This window comes from Narcine bancroftii, chromosome 11, assembly GCF_036971445.1.
Source record: "Narcine bancroftii isolate sNarBan1 chromosome 11, sNarBan1.hap1, whole genome shotgun sequence".
NCBI lineage: Eukaryota > Metazoa > Chordata > Chondrichthyes > Torpediniformes > Narcinidae > Narcine > Narcine bancroftii.
The window spans coordinates 36,923,619-36,932,927 of record NC_091479.1 but is presented as its reverse complement, the minus strand read 5'-3'; the positions used below and the strand labels follow the sequence as shown (position 1 = coordinate 36,932,927).

Below are 9,309 nucleotides of genomic sequence, written 5' to 3'. Positions count from 1 at the left end.
AGGATCTTGGGGTCTCATGATGTTGCAAGAACTGTGATGGCCAAATGCCCTATTTGTCAGCAATTAAAACCAAGGGCCGCATTCGCTGGGGTTCGGGAGCTGGCCAAGTCTGATAAATTGACCATATCAGGCCTCTCCCCTGCCAAAATAAAAAGTGATATGTTCTCACGATGGTCAGCACATACTCAGATGTCCTGCCAGCGGGCCGACCAAGCACCATTTTAGCGTGCTCCATATGTGGAATACCCTATCGGATAACGTCCGATCAGCAATGGGTGGTGATGCCAAGTATTTGGGGCCACCTGCATATCCCCTACCACCCACAGGCATCCAAGATCAATGAGTGAATGAATAACCTGTTCAAGGTATCATATGTGACAAGTTGATTGTCAAGTCTTCTATCCACGAGTGGTTGCAAGTGTATCGATTAATCCGGCGAGTTTGTGTCTGTGTGTGTCTTTTACTCCTCGTGCGACTTCACTACATGTGTCAATAAAAGACAACTGTGTTCAAATTCGCCACCCTTGGGAACCCTCGAATCAGTTTCACACACATAATAATTGGTGCAGTGAGCAGGGTCCTTCGAGTTCCGACTGAACACAGCTGCAGTGGAGATGCTTTGGAATTGGGGCAGGAAATCGAGTGCAGGCAGGGAGAACAAGATCTGCGGGTGGACTGACGAGAGTGCAGGGTTGGGGAGCTTGGCAAGCATGCTGGCGGACCACGGCAAACTGGTAGACTGGTCCAAGCTCCTGGATCCACATCTTGAGAAAATAGGTCACCACGTGTGGTCCCACTTCAAGAAGTCGGGGTTCCCAAAATCTAAGGGGAATCAGAGGGTGCCTTTTGGCTGCCAGTGTTTCTCCTGAGAAACCAATGTGAGATCATAGAAAGGAAAGATTTGGAGAGGGCCCAGGAAAATAAGGAGATAAAGGTGGTCCAGCAGCGCTGCTGTGCACTGCAGGAGGCAGCGCAGACTCCCCCAACCTGAGCCACTGATGTCGAGATGAGAGGGACAGAGGTAGCCAACAGGCATGCCAATCAAGGTCTGACTCCTCCCCCACACTCCCAGTGAGTGAGTTTGTACTGGCCATGGAGCGATTAGCCGAGGCCATTTGCCAGGATTCAGGCATTAAAGGTTTCAGAACAGGCCAGGAAGAGCATGAAATCAATTTATTTGCAGAAGTTGTTCTGATATATCTGACAGACCCGACACACTCATTGCCCAAGTTGTGCTCCACCCTGGAGTACTATGGGGAGATCTTTGGGTATAAGTTCTTTTGGGATATGTGCAAAATCATGTCACTTAGGAAGAGGGATTAGAGCCAATGTCAAGAAAATAGTCAACAAATGTGGCGGCAAAATGGGATCAAATATCTAGGAGTTAGAATAGATAACAACGAGTAATTTAGACCAGCTGAATTATTCTCCCCTTGCTTGGGGAAATTGAGGAGGATTTAAATGGTTGGATGTCCCTGCCCATTACACTAGTGGTGTTACAGAGAGGGGAGGTGTCACAGAGGGGGGAGTTGATGACACAGAGGGGGTGATGATGTCACTGCATGGGGCAGCCATAGCTGAGTCGTGCCATGGCACAGCAACAAAAGAAAGATGTCTCTCCTGGAAGGGGATTCTGGCCCACGTGTCGGAGTAGGACGCTGTCTCATCCCAGGGACCCTCTGATCAACAGGGTTGTGTTTGGAAGCACCCTGCACCCATGGGTGAGATAAAGAGCCTGTTACATGCTCCCCTACTGGGACAGAGACTCCTCTGGCACCATCCTTCATCCAGTGTGGGCGGAGAGAATGGAGGCTACATTTAATCCCCTCTCCCCATCCTGAGTGCAGGGCACTTTATGAGGCAGCTGGAGCGGACTGGGGGGGGAGAACAATGGCATGTGAGGGGATAAAGGAATGGGGTCTGTAGGACAGGAGGGGAGAACAAAGGAACGGGGTAGCACCACAGGCTAATGTCAAGGGAGATTGGATCAGAGATAGGGGACATAGGGATGAGCTGGGGGGATGGGGTGCGAGGGGACGGAAAGCACTGGGGAAACCATGGGGGTGGTGTTGGGTGGGGGATGAGAGTGTGGTAGAGGATTCGGGGCAGGGGAGAGTGTGAGGTGTCTGAGGGAGAAGAGAAGTTGCGAGGGGGATGGAAGGCAGACCTTTCAACAGAAATGGGACAGAGCTCCCCCTCCACCTGGAATGGGATCTGTCCACTGAGAGACAGGACCGCTCCTCCACCCGCCACCCCCCCCCCCCGTGGTTACAAGATCCCTTCCACCCTTGCATACACCCCCACACCCCCCCAACCGGGATAGGATTCTTTCCCCCAGTGGACCTGGATCAAGGTGCTAGAAAGTGTTTCTGCTGCGGCGGACCCAGCAGAGTTGAGCGGTGAAGCGTGGGGCTCTCTCCGCACCACCTGCTCCCTCAGGCGACGAGGTCTCGCTTGCATCATGGAAGATCACGGTGTTGCTGAGCTTCTGGGAATGTGGAGGGCTTCTGCTAAACCCGTGGTAGGGTTCAGAGTGGTTCATCTCCCCGGGACGTGCTGAAGGTCAAGATGACCCGATCCTCTCATGGAGGGAGGGTTGTAGACAAAGTGAACGGCTGCAGAACTGGCCTCAGTCTGAGGAGAGTGATCATAGAAGGACCTGGGGTGGCAATATTTCTACTGAGAGAAGCTGGAACGAACCACCAGAGGATCAATTCTGACATTTAGGTGACCCTTGGAAGGGAGTTAGAGGGAGGGGTAGAGACTAACTTGGACAGCAAGGCTGGGTTGGGATAAATGACCTGTTGTGTACCCTCTGGGTGTGTAAATGCTGCTGCTTCTGCCCCAGAGGACATGGCAATAAGGTCACAACAGAGGTGGCCACACCGTGTCATGGACCCAACGTCCCCAAGGTGGTGTCCTGCACAGATGTTAAAATCATCGACAATGGATCTTTCGGTGTGGTGTACCAGGCAAGGCTGGTGGACTCCGGAGAGCTGATTGCCATCAAGAAGATCTTGCAAGACAAGAGATTCAAGGTGAGGGGGAGGAGCAGTTGTGTGGAAATGAAAAACCCTGATATTTAAATTTAGGGTCTACAGCACGTTCACAGGCCCTTGCGACACATCAGCCCGTTTCACACAATTACACCCAATTGAAAAAACACCCCAAACACATTTTTGAAGGGTGGGTGGAAAGAGGAGCATCTGACAGAGACCAAAGCAGCCATGGGGTTTGGAAACAGAGAAAGTCACACAAACCCACAACAGCAGCCCCCCTCCCCACACACAACCCCCCACCCCACACACACACACACACTCACACACACACACACACACACACACACACACACACACACACACACACACACACACACACACACACACACACATACACACACACACACACACACTCACTCACCTGGCAAATATCAAAGATTTTCTGCAAATTCATTGTTTAGTAGAAGCTGGGAAAACAATCATAAAAACTGAAATGATACTTCATTGAACCCCCTGACGAGTCCCCACTCCAGCGACACGAAAAGTCCCCCCCACTGACTCTCGAAAAGTCCCCCACTTCGGCCTCCCTTGGAGTTCCCCACCTCTGACCTCTTGACAAATCTCCTCCCCGCCTCCCCCCTCAACTTGGACAAGTTGCCCCTCAGGGCCCCGACCCATCGCCCAGCCTTGCTGATGTTCTTCTCTCGCCATAGAACCGCAAACTGCAGATCGTGCGAAAGTTGGATCACACCATCATTGTCCCTCTTCTCAACTTCTCCTCTGTAGTCAAGGTAAGATCCACCTGCACCCACCCCACCCTCACTCTGATGCATATCATTTGCTGCTACCTTCCCCATTCCTTCAATCGATCTGTCTCGCTGCAGCCTCTCTGTTGCCTCCATCCTGCCCCTCTGACCAGTGCTGACTCTTTGACGTTGGCTGCCCTGCTCCTCACCCATTAACTCATGACCTCTTGCCATTTCAACTCCAGACAGCAGCAGCCAAGACCACAAGACAAGGTTGCCAAATTCGGCCACTCAGCCCCTCCAGTCTGTTTCCCCAATTCATTTCACGAATGTACTTTCCCCCATAACTCACTTTTGGCACCTTTTGGTGCGCTTCCAAATCAACGCCTGCTCTGAATCGTCCCAACAACTCAGCCTCCACATGTTCGACCCCAGCCAACACCCGGCTGCAAACATTTCTCATCTCGAAACGTCAATGGTTTTTCTCCCCCGGTGAATCCTTGCCTCACGAGGGAGGGCGGTCAGAGCTGCACATTTTGTGCAGTCTCACCAGAAGCCGAATGATGGGGTAGCGGACGGGTCCTCTACGGCCTGTTGACGCTCTGCTCGCTGAGCCGTTGGATTCATGCCATGTTGTGTTGAGCAGTGGGGGCATCAGGCCTACAGAGAGCAGGAGGGGCTGGCACTCCTGTTGGGAGAGGCACGGGGTTTTGGAGGGTAAATCCAGCTGACATGTTTGTATTGTGTCCAAGAGGAAGAGCAGGTTTATTTGAATCTGGGTCTGGACTATGTTCCCAAGACGGTTCACTGCATGGTCCAGCACTTCAACAAGGCCAAGCAGCCCATTCCCATGATCTACATCAAAGTGGTTGTGGGTCTGGGTGGTCAAGTTGTCCACTGGGGCAAGCTTGGATGGTGGGGTTGGAGGATATGAAGGAGTTTACTGGCTGAGTCTCGCTGGGGACTGGATATCGATGAAGGGTGCATGAGGGTCTCAATGGGTATTGGTGAGGAGAGAAAGGGTAGTGAGGGGAGAGGGGTGGAGAGGATGATGAGGATGGATGTTGATTGGCAGGGAGGGGCCGTTCACCCACCTCCCCTTACCCTCAGGATATAGACCCGGCCAGTGTGGAGGCAGAGTGGGTCATGTTATATCGTTGTGTTGCCAGATGTTCATGTACCAGCTGTAGCAGAGCATGGCCTACTTCCATCCTCAGGGGGTTTTCCATTGAGACATCAAGCCCCAGAAGATGCTGGTAGATCCCGAGATGGCCTTCTTATTGCTCCTTTATTTCGGCAGGTAGATCCACCCATGTCTGTCCGTTCACCACCTCAACGCGGTCCTGATCCCTCTCCCCAACACGGCCTTGTCCCCTCCCCACCAGCTCTCACCCCTCCCCCACCAGCTCTCTCCCCTCCTCCCTCTCCCAACTTGCCCCTTCCACAGCTTAATAACTTTTTCTAAATAAGATTGTGGGGGGCTTAGATGGAATGAACAGCCAGAAACCTTTCCTAAAGTGTCAGGTGCAAATCTCAGAGAGCATCCGCTTCAGGTGAGGGGAGACTTTTTTTTATGCAGAGAGTTGTGAGAGCTTTGAATGCGTCACCGGTGAAAGTGATAGCGGTTGGTAGAATAGGTACATATAAAAGTCTCTAAGACGAGCATGTGGATGTGAGGGAACAGAATTTTTACATGATAGAGGAATTTGGGGATATGGCGAGAAGGCAGGGTAGGTCGAGTTAGGTCATAAATTAGATCAGCCTTGATCATATTGAATGGCAGAGCAGGCTCGATAGGCCATTTTTGTCCTACTCCTGTTCCCACTTCCTATGTTCCTATGGGTGTGGTACAGGTAAAGGTTGTGGAGAACATTTACAAAGGTCAGTACAGCCTTTATGGGCCAAAGGGCCTGTACTGGGCAGCAATGCTTGATGTTCTAATGGATGCGGAAGCTCTGGGAAGGGGTAAGGGAGGGACTGGCCAGGAAGTCTGCAGATTCTGGGGCCGAGGGCAATGCCCAAACATGCTGGGGAAACTCATGGATAGTTTTGTGAGGAGCAGGTCCTGCTTCACGAGTCAAATTGAGTTTTTAGAGGAGGTGTCAAAGGAGATAGATGAAGGTCAAGGTCTGTATGTGCTGCATGAGGATTTTAGTAAGGTGCTTGACAAGATCCCCACGGAGGCCTCATTCAGAATGTCTGGAGGCATGGGATCCATGGAGCCTTGGCTGCGTGGATTCAGAATTGGCTTGTCTGCAGTAAACAGAGGGTAGTAGTAGATGGAACAATGACTAGTGGCGCTCCAAAGGGATCTGCTCTGGGACCCCTGCTCTTTGTGATTTTTATGAATGATGATGGGAGTGGAAGGGTGGGTACGTCAGGGGATCACACAGAGGTAGAGATGTTGTAGACAGTGTAGAAGGTTGTCATAGGTCATCCAGTTTGCAGAGAAGTGACAGATGGAGTTCAATCCTGTAAATCAAATGTACTTAAATAAGCAACTGGTCCAGGTTTATTTCCAGAGTAATTTTCAAGGGCACGAATAACAGTTATTCCAAAGAAGGTTGGAGACCCATTAAAAGTAGCTTCATATATACCAATATCTTTATTGAATGTGGATTACAAGAATGTGAGGGCAGAGCACTTGGTTAATGGCAGGATTATGAACAGTGTGCAGGACTGAGAAATATTTAGATCCTGCTCCATAAATCACTCAAGGTTGCTGTGCAAATTGAGAGGGAGTTTAAGATGGTGTATTGTGTGCTGGCCTTCAGGAGTCAGGGGATTGAGTTCAAAAACCGAATGGTATCGTTGCAGATGTATAAAATTCTCGTCAGACCACACTTGGAATATTGTGTGCATTCCTGGGGCGAGAATACCAGAGGACGTCTAAATAAGGTGAGCTGAGGGAAATTTAGGCAAGACGTGAGGGGTACATTTTATTCACACAGAATGTAGTGGGTGGCTGGAATGCATTGTCGGGGTAGTAGCGGAGGCTTGTCCAAAAAAGGCATGAAAAGGATTTTAATATGGACAGGAATTCAAGAAAAATGGAGAGTACTGGTGTGAGGGAGGGGAGGGTTCAGGGGTAGGGGGGATGATGGGGGAAGTGTTGGGACCCTCCAAAGTCATTGTGTTCAGGCCTCAGAGACAGTATCTCTATCACTCGTATTTCTCTTCCCAGGAGAAGGAGCGATCTCAGAGACAAGACACGAGTCCAGAAGAACCTCGCATCCCAGCTGAACAGAGGACGGACAACATCATGATGGCCTGAACCCCTCCCCGTCGTATCCCTCTGGCCCTGCCAACCCCATTCCCTGCCTCTTCCATGTCCCTTCACCCACTTCCCCTCTTCTCCTCTACCCCTCCTCCATCCCAACCCCCTCCCGCTCATCTTCCCCTTCCCCTGCCCTCACACCTATGCCCTAACCCCAGCCCTCCACTCTTCATCTCCCTCTTCCCCTCCGCCCTTCCCTTCCCCTTTCCCCCTCCCCTTCCCCTCCCCCATCCCCTCCCCTAACCCTCCCCCTTCCCCTCCCTTTCTCCTCCTCCCCTTCTCCTCCCCCTTCCCTTTCCCCTTCCTACCCCTAACCTAGGGGAAGGAGGGGGAGGGGAAGGGGGTAGGAGAAAGGGGGTAGTGGAAGGGTGTAAGGGTAGGGGTTGTGGTAAGGGGTAGGGTAGGGGGTAGTGGTAGGGGGTGCGGGGATGGGGAAGGGGTAGGAGGTAGGGTTAGGGGAAGTGGGTAGGTTGTAAGGGATAGGGTAGGGATAGTGGTAGGGGGTGCGGGTATGGGGAAGGGGTAGGATTAGGGGAAGGGGGTAGGTTGTAAGGGATAGGGTAGGGGGTAGTTGTAGGGGGTGTGGGTATGGGGAAGGTGTAGGAGGTATGGTTAGGGGAAGGGGATAGTTGTAGGGGGTGCGGGTATGGGGAAGGGGTAGGAGGTAGGTTTAGGGGAAGGAGGTAGGTTGTAAGGGATAGGGATAGGGTTTAGTTTAGGGTTGGGGAAGTTGGGTAGAGTTAGGGTTAGTATTAGGAGACATGGGGTAGGGCTATATCTTGGTTTATGGTTAGGTCTATAGTTCGGGGAAGTGGGCTTGTGTTAGGTATAGGGGAAGGGGGTAGGAGCAGGGGGGTAGAGGAGGAGTGAGGTTTGGGGTTAGGGGATGGTGGGTAGCATTAGGATTGGGGTTAGGGGGTGGCATAGGCGTAGGAATAAAGTTAGGGTTAGTGGACGGGGTGGGGGTAGAGTTAGGGGACGTGGAGTGGTGGTAGGGGGTATCGGTAGTGTTAAGGTTAGGTTTAGGATTTTGTTAGGGGTTAGGGTTAGGAGTAGGAGGAAGGGAAGGGGGAGGGGAATGGGGGAGGCGAGCGGGGGACGGGAACTGGGGACTGGAAGGGGGAGGGGATGTGGGAGGGGAACGGGCAGTGGAAAGGGGAGGGGAACGGGGTAGAGGAAAGGGGAGGTGAACGGTGGACGGCATCCCTAGCCCCTCCCCTCCCCCTCCCTTCCCCCGCATTTCCCCTGCCTCTCCTCTCCTCCTTCCAGAAGAAACTGGGCCTCTTTCCGTCCAGAACCTCCCTGTGGTTTCAGAGCCTCCGTTTCAGGAAGTGCCTTCGACGCTTGCTGCTGGACAGACATCTTGTCTCTTGATTCATTCTGTACCATTGATATTAAATTTAAAAATGATTGGGTTTTTTAAAGCTTGAACTCAAAAGCTGGTCCAGATAGAGAAAACATAAACAGGCCCTTCAGCCCCTCTCTCCTGCTAGCTGAGCTGTTGTAATCAGTCCATATTCCTCTTACCCTTTTCATTCTTAGCTCCCATCCAGCTCATGTTGCCTTGTTAATCTCATGGCCTGTGGGAAGATGCTATTTCCCTCCCTGGCTGCTCTGCTTTTATTCCTCCATATCTCCTTCCTGATGGCAGGGCGACAAAGATGCTCTGTGCTGGATATCTATGAGTCTATTTACAGAGCCCATCCCTGCAATCAATCAGGGGACCGTTGCCTTGAGGTGGCACCCATGTTGCCTCTCCCTCAGCACTCTCAGAACACTACTGCACCCTCTTTCCCCTCCTTTCCCAGGTCTCAGTAACCCGCTGACAATTCCAGTCAGCTGCCATGTCTATACCCTGCCCCACCTAAACCGATGGATCGACCAGCGCCTTCTCCCCTGAAGAGTTCGAGGAATCCACGCTCTTGCAATGTCCTGCTATCGAATGCCCTGCATCCTCCTTCCCACTTGGTTCCTCCTGTTATCAGGCGCCTGGATGGACCCCACCCTGTTGAAACTACCCGTGTTCTCACTGATCTCTCTGCGCCTCTGCCCTCCATCCAGGGGTCTTGGATTTCTTGTGGGGGTGGTGGAGAACAAAGCACCAACTTAAGGAGATGGGGAGCAGTACAAAGACCCCCAGGTCCAGGAGACAGGGAGAACCACAGAGATGCCCATCTCTGTCATTCGGGTAAAACCTGATTATCAGGTGCAATGTGCAAGGAACTTTCGGTCCTGCTGCACGTGGGCCAGGTTTGGCCCATCCCCACACCACCACCCTGTCAATTCC

The 9,309-nt window shown here is 52.1% G+C and overlaps 1 long non-coding RNA gene across 1 annotated transcript; it reads left to right on the top strand.

Annotated features, from left to right (window-relative positions):
- The first annotated feature begins 2,529 nt into the window (after window positions 1-2,529).
- LOC138745251 (uncharacterized) lies at window positions 2,530-5,059 on the top strand. The gene is made up of 3 exons (XR_011346101.1): window positions 2,530-3,038; window positions 3,713-3,790; window positions 4,915-5,059. It is a non-coding gene; the product is annotated as an uncharacterized lncRNA (long non-coding RNA).
- Window positions 5,060-9,309: the final 4,250 nt, after the last annotated feature.